This window comes from Ascaphus truei, chromosome 4, assembly GCF_040206685.1.
Source record: "Ascaphus truei isolate aAscTru1 chromosome 4, aAscTru1.hap1, whole genome shotgun sequence".
Lineage (NCBI taxonomy): Eukaryota > Metazoa > Chordata > Amphibia > Anura > Ascaphidae > Ascaphus > Ascaphus truei.
In genome coordinates, this window is record NC_134486.1 from 225232111 (window position 1) to 225247232 (window position 15122).

Below are 15122 nucleotides of genomic sequence, written 5' to 3' on the forward strand. Positions count from 1 at the left end.
TGAATATATATGATGGTATGTACGTTAACGTATTTCAGCTACCCATGGATGTCCAGGTGACAAAGGTGGATGAGGAGGTGTGCGTACAATGCGTCAGCACCAAGTGTGACTGCCCAGGTGGCAAATTGACCTGGGGACACGTGTGTCTGTTGCGGAGCACAGTTCCTGAAGCCCATGCTGCTGCAGCCTACAGAACCCGCAGAGAAAGAGGCAATCGATCCCAATACTGGAGCGGTCGATGCGGCTAACCAACCTATCTCAAATCACGGGGGATTCGAATGGCCCGTGCGCCCTAACCGCAGTTCCAGATCCGGTTCCAGACTCTGTTCCAGATCCGGTTCCAGCTACGGTTCCCGAGCCGGAACCACAGATGCCGGAACCACAGATGTCGGAACCACAGGGTAAGGTGACTGCCCAGGAAAAGTTGGGAGCACTTCCACTAGTGGCGCGGGAGCGGGACCGCTCACTGCCGATAGCCATCTGTGAATGCGAGGTGCCCTGAAGCTGTTCCCCTGTGGAAGTGTCCCTACCCCCATCTTCTTCTACTGATGACCGTAGCCAACGATCCGTGGTGATGCGCCTGATGACGGGTCACCAAAGTGAAGCTGATGACAAAGAGCCAATTGCCTCAGCTACAGCGGACCCTGCTGTGGGCCCGTGGGCCCTACAATGGATAGTCCGGCCTACTACTTTGGTACCAGGCCTGGGACCCGTACCTACCGACAACAGGGGTGAGTTGACTGCCACAGGGGTGTCGGGTGTGAGTCCCCAGGTGACCACGGAGCACGGTAGCTCCTTAAGCATGGCTACCGGGCGAATGACTCGCATCTGCATCGTGTCCTGGCGGAGGTGTCCCCCTAGAAGATTGCCACCTGGTGGTATGTGTGGATCAGTGCCCACCGCCTATCTGTCAAGTGGAGAGAAAATTCAGCTCCATTACGGTGTCTAGTGCAGCAGAAGTGGTACCTGACAGCGTTCCAGACGATCTGACAACTGTCAGCAACCAGCAGATCGGTGAGGCACCAACCCTTTACTCCCTGCAGGCTGCGATGGAAGTATCCAGTGAAGAGGCCCTGCTCGGCGCTTACTTCTACACGAATGATCCCACACACGTCCGTATTCAGACCTGGATCTGCATCCAGATCTCATGATGTCCCCAGAAGACGTCATTTCTGAAGTGACTGCTGGAGTGAACCAGGATTGTGCAGTGACCGCTCTGGTAATTATTGCCTCCTCCAGGCGCATCATGTGCAGAGCGCCGTCATCTTGTGCGTGGTTGCGCATGCGCAGTGTAGTCGCACATGTGCAGTATAGCTCCAGGAGTCTGGTGGCCATGTTGGGGTTGTGGGGTTGTCGCTGGCGCATGCACAGGGCGTTGCCCATGCGCAGACGCGGCCATTACATTTAGGGCATGCGCATGAGTGCAGCGGCGGCCATTACAGTCGTGTATGTGCAGTCGGGATCGTGCACACGTTGGCAATAATAAAAGGCTCCACAAGGGACTACATTACCCAGAAGCCTCTGGGGACTGCCTTTTCACCCCTATCACATGTCATCAGACAGCCAATAGTGGTTACAGATTCTCCTGCTAACAGGATATGGATATGACTCACTCACACCATGCTAGTCAGTTGGAGCTGGGACACAGGGAGGGGAGGGTGTGTATCTACAGGGAGGCAAGTAGCCCCTGCACTAGGCCAGAGATCTCCCCTTAGGCCCCAGCTAGGCCCAACTCACCCTCAGCTTGTGGCTGCTACAAGGATGCCTCCAAAGATAGGGACAGGGTCCTGTAGAGCCAGCTTAAGTGAGGGTCAAAGCCAGGAAGCGTGGATATCCTGGCTACTGTTGTGTTGGTGAATTACCCTCCGTAGAATCAGAGGCAGAGACATTCTAACGGTGGATCAGTCTATGCGGGAACCACCCACCTTTGAGGCGGAGGCGTCTTGGATCATCTTCTGGATCAAGGGATCATTTTCAAGTACAGCTCATCTAGACGCTCGGGTGTCGACACACCCGGCAGGTACCTGCATCATACACCAAGAGCACCAACTCTCATCTCAACTTAATGGGCAGCGCTGTCTCACACTTGGGTGGGTGGGGGACTCTTGGAACACTTGGGTATAGGGTATGGGGATACAGCCCAGTGAGGCCAGTGTTACAGGGTGACCCTAACGTACTGTGTTGTTATGTTGTATTCTGTTATGCATATACAGTAAACTGTTTATATATACTCTGGTGTATGTGGTTACTATATGTGGGTCCTGTGTCAGGGGTTATTCTACACTCTAGGATCCTGCACAGGTGGAGGCGCTTCCCTCATGGTTATAGTTCGTGTAGCGCTATTGCAACGCAGGTTGCAAGTCAGTTCTTACAGCTACAAATATAATTTTTAGCTGAGCAAGTTTAATTAAGATGTGGACCGATGCTTTGCCGTTCAGACACCGAGAAGCTTTGAGCAATCACGTGACAGTTTGTATCAAAATACTTAAAACCAGAGACATAACATAAAACACAGACAAAGCTCAGTGCACATCCAGAAAAACTTATATACGGTACAGTGCCTAAATATACATGTATAAATAACTAATAAATAAAATGGTCTTTTAGTTTAACATTTGGCCAAATTGTTGTAAGCCCTTGATCCAAACTACACGGCAGACCACGTTTCAAGGTTCCCTATACTAATATAAATTCTTAATAACCTGTGCATTGCCAGGAAGAATGATTTATAATAAATCTGTCAATATGAGTTGCAAAAGTTCTAAGTCTGATTGAAGCTTTTATTAACCTGTACATTACCAGGAAAAGCACTCTGTAATAGATTTGTCACAATCACACTGCATGCAGGCAAGTTCCCCTGATAGTTGGAGATGCCATGGAGTGAGCTTTTAACCATTTAAATGTGGGAGGGAGTGAGCTTCAATTGGATAGGAGGTTGCCACCCTCCAAAACAGCCAAGACTAGCTGCACAAGAATTATAAAACATACAGAACACCTACAAGCTCAAATTGAACCCCCAAAATACCCACAACATATATATAAGCATATAAGTTTCACAGAGGAGTGCTACTGAGCATGGCAATATATATTTAAAACCAGAGACATAACATAAAACACAGACAAAGCTCAGTGCACATCCAGCAGACCACATTTAAATGGTTAAAAGCTCACTCCATGGCATCTCCAACTATCAGGGGAACTTGCCTGCATGCAGTGTGATTGTGACAAATCTATTACAGAGTGCTTTTCCTGGTAATGTACAGGTTAATAAAAGCTTCAATCAGACTTAGAACTTTTGCAACTCATATTGACAGATTTATTATAAATCATTCTTCCTGGCAATGCACAGGTTATTAAAAATTTATATTAGTGTAGGGACCCTTGAAACGTGGTCTGCCGTGAAGTTTGGCTCAAGGGCTTACAACAATTTGGCCAAAATGTTAAACTAAAAGACCATTTTATTTATTAGTTATTTATACATGTATATTTAGGCACTGTACCGTATATAAGTTTTTCTGGATGTGCACTGAGCTTTGTCTGAGTTTTATGTTATGTCTCTGGTTTAAAATATATATTGCCATGCTCAGTAGCACTCCTCTGTGAAACTTATATGCTTATATATATGTTGTGGGTATTTTGGGGGTTCAATTTGAGCTTGTAGGTGTTCTGTATGTTTTGTATCAAAATACAGCTATTCTGTTCCCACCTACATTTGTCTGAAGTGGGTCCTAAACAGGTACTACTGTGGCAACTTTGTTTGAAACATGGTAAATTTATCACATTTAGGCATCTGTTACTCACAGCTCAATTAAACTGAACAACTTGAATCTATACAAGTTTACTGAGATATATTAATTCATTCGCATTACAAAGCCAGCTAAAAAGTTGTGGGCCCATGAGGCAACCACTTATAGAAAGGTTGAACTATTATACTGTAGTTTTTAATGTTTATCACACAGACGTTTTCATTAATTTGGGTAACTGCCCACATTATTTTGTTTCTTTTTTCACACCCACTGCAGGTTTTAGTATATATTCTGCAGGGTTAAACTTACAGTAATCCTCTATGGATAAGGTGCTGACAATTATTCAGCACAGAAAAATTTTCTGCTGTCCCTCTATTACAGTACATTCAGGGACCCTCCATACTTTTTCCACTGTCACTTTTTATATATGCATATATTTTATATTATATTTCAAGATTAATGTGGGCATTACTAGCATGTTACCCTAATAAGTCATTGATTTAAAATTATAGCAAACGACCCATTTGACTCTCATTTTGAGTTGGTTTCTCTTCAACCTTGGAGCAGAAGAATACTGACATATAAGGGAAAGCATGAATTCATACCAATATTTTAAAATGTGATATATCCCTATGCGCTACTTACAATAGGTTTTAATTTGTTTTTCTTTTGTTTCTATACAATTAGTAAACATTTGCTATTATTTAAAATTAGTGGAGATGGATTTCCATCTCTTTCCAGTTATTAATTATATTTCCATCAAATATGGAGGTTGAGGGCAATACTAATGGGATTCCTTGTCTCCTTTTTTTCTCCGACAATAGCCCCTCATGCCTCACGTCCGGTACGCCACGCGGCTATACCTCCCACTGGGGAAACTCCCTTCCCAGCTCAGGTCCTTCTCCGCCAATGCTTCTTACTACCGAGGGAATCCCTATGCTGTGGCAAGCTTTACAAACTCAACTGAGGTGAAGCAACTACCTTGGGCCTAGGAGGAATAGGTCTGGCTTGACTAGCTCCCTGGACACTACCTCTCCTTTCGCAGGCTCCATCAGGACTGAGCACGCCGCCTCCAGTCTGCGGAGGAAATCCTGAAAAGCCAGGATCTCCTTTTCTGCCGGCGTCAACCACAAGATGTCCGCCACCTTACACATAGTCCATTGTATGTAGCTGCACCAACCACAAAATGGCAGGCGCAACTCACACGAACCCTCCCGATTGATGGGACCACTACCAGGGAGGAGGCAAGGGGGGTACCCTGTTACACAGTCAAACGTTAACACTCAATGTCAATGCAAATAAATTAAAGCTAACACACACACTAAATACTCCCTAACACAGTCTAATACTGAAACTCAATTACGCACAACACTGAACAGTCTCACTCTTTCTCTACAGTACTTCTTTCTGAATCCTTACACTCTCCTCTTGCCCTTTTTGATATTTACAATACAGCTTATTGTATTGTGAATACAAAAGAAAGGATGCATTTAAGAAAAGACTGACCTCACAAATACAAATTAGTAAACATTTGCCTTAATAATAAATTAAACCAGGTTGTCCTAGCACTACTTACCCCAGTTCAGCGTCATAATTAATGGTTTATCTGTGACCATGAGGCCATTGAGGAAGTTTTTAGGGTACACTTTTGATGCTGCTGTTGCACAGTAACAAACAAAAATGTCCTCCCTGGTGTTTCAAGAAGCAATCCCAGCTGTTTTTTTAATTTATTTTTTTCATTTTAATACAGAATTGAAGCAGGGGTCTCCGGAGGAACTGAACCCCATTAAGTTGAGCTCCAGGACTTCCCTGCTTCCAGAGATATTTACCTCCATAGGGGGTGCTGGTAGCCACTCTGGGGTTCACTATATGTCTGGATTTTAAAGCTGCTAGGCCCTGTGGGCCAATAGGAAGCTGTGATGTCATCAAGTGCGGTTTCCTATTAGCCCATGTGACGAGGAAGCTGAAAACTGCAGACATACCGGCACCTCCTTCCTCTGATATTAATGGGGTTCACCTCCGGAGACCCCCTGCTTCCATTCTATATAAAACAAAATATTTTAAAAAATTGGCTGGGACTGCCTCTTCAAAGACGTCGCTGGAGCCAAGCAGCAAATGCCTCTGTACACAACAATACCCAAGATTCAGAAGCAAATGCTGTAGGACCCATTATATACTTTTTTTTAATAATTTTTTTTATTTAGCATATTTCAGGTGTGAAACTGTGAAACTCATGTTGCCCTTTCACTCACTGCCTGGTAAAATTTTGCTGAAACTGTACTAATTTGGTGATATTATTAGTCTTTTGAGACTTTGCGGAACATTTCGTAAGGAAGTGAAATTTAAAAAAAAAAAAAATTCAACTGCATATTTGATACTTTTGTACATATCTCTAGTTAGAAATACAATGTGATATATCCCTATGCGCTACTTACAGTACAATAGGTTTTAATTTGTTTTTCTTTTGTTTCTATACAATTAGTAAACATTTGCTATTATTTAAAATTAGTGGAGATGGATTTCCATCTCTTTCCAGTTATTAATTATATTTCCATCAAATATGGAGGTTGAGGGCAATACTAATGGGATTCCTTGTCTCCTTTTTTTCTCCGACAATAGCCCTTCATGCCTCACGTCCGGCACGCCACGCGGCTATACCTCCCACTGGGGAAACTCCCTTCCCAGCTCAGGTCCTTCTCCGCCAATGCTTCTTACTACTATACTTTTGTATATCTCTAGTTAGAAATGCATTTCTTGGGCATACAACACATGCAAAATTAAAACATTTATCCAGTTCAAATCTAACTGAGGTTACTATTATCGTTTGTATTTCTTTTAAAAAGGCATCCCCTACAGTGATCTGATAGATCATGAAAATGACCTGTAGTACTGTATATACATCAACACTTATCTATGTCATTAGTGCAGGTAGATATGGGAATTCCTATTTATTGAAGGACATCATGAGTAAGGTTTTCTCTAAACATTTAATTTATCAATATTATAAATGTCAGTTTGTATTATAATGTTTAGCACATTATGCAATTGTTTGCAATTGTTTACAATGATACATTATGTGTTATTGTATTATCATGCACAAAATCTCTAGTAAGAAAAAGAGATCAGTGTGACAGCCACACCATGAAAAACATCTCACAAAATCTCTATGTATATTGAATGTTTTTTAAGAATATTTCTGAGCAAATGCTTTTTTTTATGCTATGCTTCCTAATTGAGCTAAATCTGGTTACCATGGATACCACTTGTATATAAAAATGTTGAAAGCTCTGTGATGTGCCCCTAAGTGTACCATTAAGAAAGCTCATTTATACAATAAATCTTGGGACTAAGAAGGATACTGGCCATGGCGTCTTCTCGTGCTGGTGTAATTAAGTAGTGGATGAGGTTGAAAAAAGACATACATCCATTACGTTCAACCTATGTCAAATTTTGATGACAGATACGTATTCTATATTTGTATTTACAGTATATTGATCAAGAGGAAGGCAAACAAAAATCCTCAGTGAAATTTCATTAAATGATATCTCATGAGTAGGGTGACCAGATGTCCCGGTTTAGCCAGGACAATTCCATTTTTTTGCCGATTGTCCTGGGTCCCGACTTTTCTGGCACCTGTCCCTGTTTTTCTCTGTACTAGCTGAGCATGAGCAATCGGCGCTAGCCGGCCACTTGTGCACATGCGTGATCAGGACTTGCAGGCCACGCATGCACGATCGGTACTTGCCAGCCGCGCAGGCACATGCGCAACAGGCAAGCTCCGATCGCCCATGCGCAAAAGCGGCCGACAAGTGTCAATCACACATGCGCGGTTAGCGCTCGTGACTGTGCATGTGTGCTACACTTGTCCTGGTTTTTGCTGGGACAAATATGGGCCCTCTGCTCATAAGGGGAAAAATTAATTCCTTCCTGACTCCAAATAATGGCAATCAGATTTCTCCCTGGATCAACATCTTTCCCATGTTTACTTATTTGGTATATCCCTGTATACTTTCCTTTCTAAAAAGATGGCCAACCTTTTTTTTTAACATATCTATTGTATCTGCTATCACAGTCTCTATGGTTAATAAATTCCACATTGTAACTGCCCTTACTGTAAAGAACACTTTCCTTTGTTGTTGGTGAAATTTCCCTTCCTCCAACCTTTAGGGATGACCGCTAAGGCAATGAAGATGTTAACCATCAGTGCCATGCTTATTGTGGGTAGCGGGTGTGGGTGAAGGTGGAATTTGGTCCTAGGTGGGTTTTTAGGCCTTGCGGGGGTTGCTGTTGGAGTTAATACCGCTAAGGTAATGAAGGGGTTAACTCCTCCCGCTACCCACCCAGTAGGCCTAAACAACCATTCTTGGGGCTACTACCCCCTTCGACCACCACCACTACCCACAATAAAACAAAATACTCACAACAGGCCCACTACCCACCTCTTAGGCCTCCAATAAACATTACAATAGCTAATAAACACCAAGACACAACCCACCCATCCCCTGTGCCCACACATAAAACCATTCTTTATTATTTTACACACATGATTAATACCACATGCCAGTGGGTTGTCTGCAGGCTCCACAGTGCACCCCGGGGGGTACCCACTGGTGTCTGGGGGCCCTCAGTTGGTCCCCCCGCTAGGCTCCATGGGGCCCCAGGTGGTCCCCGCAGGCCCCAATGGGGTCCATGGGTTGTCCCCACAGGTGTCTGGGGGCCCTTGGGTGGTTACCACAGGGGTCTGGGTGCCCTCGAGTGGTCTCCGCGGGTCCCCGCTGCCCTGCGGTACCAATACTGTATGTAAAAGAACAAAAACATGGCCTACATTTCAATAAATACACATCGCCCCCCCCCCAAACATACAGTACAGTAATGGGCAAAATAACTATTATACACATATGGATAATAGATTATTTGCCCATTATTAAACACAACATTAGCCATGCAGCATAAATAAAGTAAATAAAAACAGTTTTACTTAGCCCTGGCAATATGAAGGGTGTCCTCGTCAGCAATCACAAATAAAAACAAATTAAGAAGTACACACAACAAAATTAACACCAATCAATTAATCTAATCCAAAATAAAGACCAGAATAAACAATTAAAACACCAAAACCAAAGCACGAATAAATAAAATAAATATCCAAATAAACTGCATTATTCTAAACCAAAAGTCACAAAATAATCCAACATTAAAAAGCAAACACCAATCAAAAGCCAGAAATAAACAATTTAAAACACCACCAAAAATGCCAGCATACTAATACAAACAGTAAATAAAGAGCATAATAATTAAAAAAACAAATTACCAATTTACATGTAAAATACATAAAAGCAAGCATTTGTCAAAACAACCATTGCTTGTCCCTGTATGTTTGTATGTATATCCACAAAGAGACATACATACATACATACATACAGTGGCAATGAATGGTCATCCCCAAAAAATACACATTAAAAATAAAATTTTAAAAACCTGTAAAATAAAAATAACATAAATTCAATATTTTTCCTTACCTTTAGATGTCTTCACCGTCCGATTCCCGTGGTTACCGCATGCTCTCGAACCAATCCACGATCCAGAACACCAACGGCCCACAGGTAAAAAAAATCTGAAGTCCTTTTCTTCTTTCTTTATTTTCTTCTGTAATTTGTAATCCATTTTAGTCACTTTCAGGGTCTTCATTTGTATCTTCTTCTTCATCTGTATCTTCCGCAGGCACGCCCTTGTCCTCCTATTAGAAGATGAGGTCCTTCCTCCTCGGTTTCTTGCCATAAAATGAGGCTGCATAGGCTTTTATAGGCCTATGATGTTACATTTTCGGCAAATGATTCCCACGGATCTGATTGGCCAGTGAAAACCATGTGCCTTCTTTTTTTTTGGTGACGTCATGTAAAGGAAATGAAGCCAGCCAATCATTTCCCTTTAAGATGACGTCACTAAATCTAAGCTGGCCGGCGTCACATGGTATTTCAGCCAAATCAGATTGTGGGAACTATATCCCCAATCTGATTGGTTATTGTAAACCATGTGACAGAGTTTTTGGGGGAAAGGATGTGACGTCATCCAAAAGGGAGTCACATGGTCTACTACAACCAGTAGCTATCAGCAACCGTGATAGCAACGCTCACAAAAACGGCGATTTAAATGGGCCGGTATTTTTTTATGAACCTTTACTGCATAGGCCCCTTTGAATCTAAATGCTTGCCACATCCTATCCATTTCCTCTCCTACCTGTTTATTTAGTCACAAAGGTTTGACTTCTTTCTGTTCTATTTATTTCCCAAGGATATACAATGATAAGTGTACTTTTCTAACAATGTTTTAAAGACTGCCCATTTATCTTTTTTTTCCTGTAAAAATGTAATCCTTATTTATTTCTTGTTGATTATTCCTGTTTATTAAAACCTGTCTTTCTCAAATGTAAAGTCTTCATTGAACACATATAATATGTAGCCATGGCTGTGTGTGGCTACTATTCTACTGACCTATCAGTCCTGGTAACAACAAGCAGTGTGGGGATCAATCATGGGGTTTACCCCACTCAGGCAGTACCCTTGAGTGACAGGGGAGGAGGTGGGATTAGGTTTGAGGTTGCCCAATCCTGGGTCCTGACCTGGGGCCCTCCCCTACTGTACTCAAGCGGGTTGCATCTCCAAATTGTTAGTCGATCTCTACCATTGAGAGAGACAAGGTATCACACCCAGGCTGCTATGCACTAGCAGGCCCAGGTTAACTCCCCTTCAGGGGAGTGAGTGATGACCTGCTAAAGGATCAGGGAAGAGCTAGGACTGCTGCGGGGGCCCTTGACCCATAGTGAAGGTCCAGGGACCATCTGAAGTTTGAGACCAGAGCTGTGACTGCAGTGGGCAGAGTTGCCAAGTGACTGCGCTGGGAGCAGAAGAGAATAAAACTGTTCCTGTTATATATACCTGCTGCCTGGTGTGTAATCTTTCTTGAGGGAGAGGAGTCTGTTCTACTGTGTGTTCATATATGTGGAGCCTACAGCAGATGGAGACACTGAGTACCATGGAGTAAATGTCGGGTATGTACCCCAGAGGCCTGTTCTGCAGTCCCCACAAACTTCGGCGGACACCTCAGCCTCTTGTGAGCCTACAGGTAGCATGCACCATACACCTGGTAACAGGGAAATCTCCCATAGAGTGGGGGAAACACTGTTACAAATATGTTTTTTTTTTTAACATTTATTCAATATAAGATTATGTTATTTTCCCTGTTTCTCAAAAGCTCCCGGACTTGTTCCCGGACTTGTATATCTGTTATTACTTCTACATTGTTTAATATTACCAAATCCAGTAATGCCCCTCTCTTGGTTGGTTCCTCAATAATTTGGGTCATGTAATTATCTTTTAGCACCCAAAACCTGTGTCGTTTAGTTGTAAAGCTAATCTCATTGCTCCAGTCTATGTATGAATAATTAAAATCACCCATTATGCAAACATGGCCTAGTTTTGATGCATTTGCCATTTGCTAAAGTATTTTGGCTTCTTTAATCTCACAGATATTTGGTGGTTTATAGCATATCCCTACAAACATTTTCTTTGTACTTTAGCTCCATTGCTAATTTCTATCCACAAGGTCTCTGCATTTTCATCATTCCCTTCATAAACATCTTCCCTTATAACAGGTTTTAAATCTGGTTTAAAATATAAACATACTCCACAACCTCTTCTATTTGCTCGATCCCTCCAAAAAAGGGAATAACGCTCTAAATTAACTACCCAGTCATGAGTTTAATCTCAACATGTTTCAGTAATGCTTTTGATATCATACTGCTCCCTTGTAGCTATTAATTAATTAAAGCTCCCGCATTTTATTTGTCATGCATTAGGAATTAATATAACGGAATCTTATAGTGAGTTGCAAGAGTGCGTTGCGTAGAGAAATCAAATTCTGAGTTAAAATCATTAGTAAACAAAAATTCACATGGCGCTCTAGTAGTGTAAATCAATAAAGAAAAATAGTACAGTGTAGACCAGGAATGGGTTTAGATATACTAAACAGTGAAATAAAAGAATATGTAAATGTAACAGATGACAGCGTCTCAAACCTTGAGGAATCTTTCACCTTGGTTCTTGGTAGCAGTTTTGTTTGAGAATTCGAGGAGCACAAGTCACCGGTTGGTACATAAAAAAGAAAAACACAAATAGTGCAATCCTGTATAAACCAGTAGTGGGGAGTGATGGATAAGAACTCCTCCAAAAATGCACACTCACATTTTTGAGGAAATACACAGATCTTGAAACCCAAAAGTAAGGGAGGAAGACGTCTAAGTGTAGTCGACTTGATGTAATTGCTTGAATGTAGAAATGTAAGCAACCTTGCATGGGCTCTCACACAAGATGCAGGAAACAGAGATGGAGACAGAATTGTGCAGAGGGTCACAATGTATTGATATATACACAGTAAAATAAAGATGTGAACTCACATATTGAGCCTCATCACGGGCATTGTACAAAAGACAGTGTGAAGGTCTCATAGACCTCCTTCCTAGCCATAGTTCTTTCCTTGTCCACCGGGTGTGCTGCTGCTTTCTGTTTGCTCTGGGTTCCTCTGTCTGTCTGTCTTCTTGTTGCTTATCTCTCTGTCTTATAGTTCTGCTTCCTGTTTGTTCCCTTGCCTTTGTTTTGAGTCAGACTCCTATGCACATGCTTCTGTCTCTGATCCTGATCTGTTCCTGTACCAGTCCTGTATTTGATTCTGTTCATAGTAAAGGCCCTTGCTGGTAATCTGGCTTGTCCCTGTTTGTTCTCTGGTCTCAGTCCCTGCTCCCCGGTCTCAGTCCCTGCTCCCCGTTCTCAGTCCCTGCTCCCAGACCTGTTACTACTCCCCTGTCATGTTCCAGTCCCCTCGCTGCTGACCTCTGCTTTTTACCTGACTACGCTATCTGCCGCCTGCCTCGGACCCCTGCTTGTTACCCGACTACGCTATCTGCCGCCTGCCTCGGACCTCTGATTGTGACCCCTACTACGCTTCTGCTGTTCCGGCCACCGAGATCCTACCCGCCACAGGAGTCTCCAGTGACAGAAAACAAAGGCCACTTCTGGATCTCGTCGGAACAGATTCTCTGCCTTCCTGCTTCAGCAGACCTCATCCGCTTGGAGGAAGATAAGTACTTTTTTTTGTTTTTTTAGAAATCCCAGTTGGGATCCTGAAGGTTTTGTTGCTGCAAAGGTTTCTGAAGGGTTTTTTGTGCCACTTTCTCCCTGAGAAGAATTCCCTTTTAAAAAAAAAACCCTTCTCTGCAGTACCTGTTTTCGCCATTTTCAGACTTTCATTGCCTGGACAAGGATTGTCTCTGCATTGTGGGTGGGCCACTGCAGATTTTAAGACTCAGATTTCTATTTAAGACGGTTACCTTGATTTACTGCTTTCCCTCGTTGGACCACTGCTGTTCACAGGGTTCCCATTTCAAAAGATAAGGGTGCTTCCATTATTTTGTTACTGCATGCTGTGATTTTTCCTGCAATCTGTAGTTCTTCCTATGATTGGTTCTAAAGTTTCAGATTTAACTGAAGGTAGGTTTTCTCTGTCTATATGATACCCCTACGCCTGATGTCAAAAAATTCAGATATAACTACAGGTTTCTCTGTCTATGTTTTTTCCTTGCATTTATGATGCTAAGGTCTCAAAAGGTCAGCGCTCCTATCTTTTGTCTCTCTGTGTCTAATATTTCTGTTGTTTATTCTAATGCTTCTGCCTTAAAGACACATTTCCTCTTTACTGGTTTCTTGGGACGTTTGGTTTCCCTATGTCCAAGCTATGGCTCCCACTCTGAAAACAGTCTTGAGCAATAAATGTGAACACAGTACCACTGATTCTTCAGAACTTCTCAAAGCAAGGAAGAAGAAGAAAAGGAAAGGAGGTATTACTGTGGAAGTTGCAGAAGGAATTAAGGATGAACCTTTAACCTCAGGAGAGTCTGCATTTGATGAAAGAGATATGCTGCAGCTTAAGTCAACTCACAGACTTATCCCAAGAATAGTGGAAAGAGATTGATTGTCTTCATGGACGTTTAGATAAAACGCTAGAAACCAAGGCTGCACTACAAAGCTGTCTATCCTCAGCAATTGCTAAGTGTGTTCTCCAGGAGAAAGAAAAAGATCAGTTGGAGAGGGATAGGGTGATCCTTTCAAGTAAACTGGAGAAGGCATCCGCTGATTCTGCCCATGACCAGAGTTTAATTGATCAAGCTTACTCAGCACTGGAAGCATCTCAGAAAGAGGTTCACATGCTTACTACAGAGCTGGAAGCCTCTAAGGAGAAGAGTTGCCACTTCAACACAGAACTATGTTCATTGAGAGAAATCTTCGAAGGGTTAAATATCAGTTTTGAAACTGTAACCCAAGAGTGCAAGAATCTCTATGTCCAAGTCAGTGAAGGAGATAACAAACTCCATGAATTAGGAGAGGAGAAGAAACAGTTGGCCCTGGAAAAATTAGATGTGCAGACAGCACTGCAGGATGCTGAGAGTGCTGCAAGAAGAACGTGTCTCCCTGGAGCAGCACACACAAGCAGAAAATATGCTGCAGAGTCAGCTGCAAGAACTGCATACACATCTGCAAGACACGAAAGAGAAATGGGTGAATGCTGAGGAAAAGCAGCGAATTCTGCAGGAAGAAAGTTTCCAGACTGCCTACAAAGTAAAAATGCTGCAAGAGTATTTAAGTACCCAGTGTGTCCCCAAAGAACAGCATGAGGAGCTGAAGGCCACACTGAGCATAACCAGAGCCTCGCTGGAGGTGGAGCTAAAGCCCAGGTAACCCTGTATGAGAGGGAGCACAAGGCGGTCCAGAGACTGAAGCTGGAGTTAGAGGAGCAGAGGCACTGCTCAATCCCTAACAGCCAGAACACCCAAGAGAAAGAGACCTGGAAAAGGCAAGCTGCTGAGGCCCTAGCAAAGGAATTTACAGAGCTCCAAGACGTGATGAGGGATGCATGGAAGCAAGCTCAAAATGATCACAGTGAAGAGATGAAAGTCCTGAGAAGATAATTGCCGGATGCACTTAACCAGGGGCCTCTCGCTGAGTGGTAATTGCAAGAATACCTAAAAATGAAAGAAGCTGAACTGACAACTGCATTGAGTGGGAAAAGAAGTGCAGAAGGACAGCTTCAAGAGCTGAAAACTCAAATAGCTGGTCTTAATGAGAATTTAAGTGATACCATAAAACGGCAGTCACAAAAAGAGACCACGAAAAGTGAATTATATGTCCCCACTGATGCATGTGAAGAGCCTGATGTATCTGTTCCCGATGCCCCTGCTTTGACGTTAGACGGATCCCTTGTAAAGTTCCTTGCTATGCCTAATGTACCTGATGCTGATGCCTACGCTCCTGTGATGAGGATAAATGC

At 42.9% G+C, this 15122-nt stretch overlaps 1 protein-coding gene across 8 annotated transcripts in view; it reads right to left on the reverse strand.

The window, feature by feature from the left end:
- IPCEF1 (interaction protein for cytohesin exchange factors 1) overlaps window positions 1–15122 on the reverse strand; it is a 246559-nt gene that overhangs the window by 91803 nt on the left and 139634 nt on the right. The window lies entirely within an intron of this gene.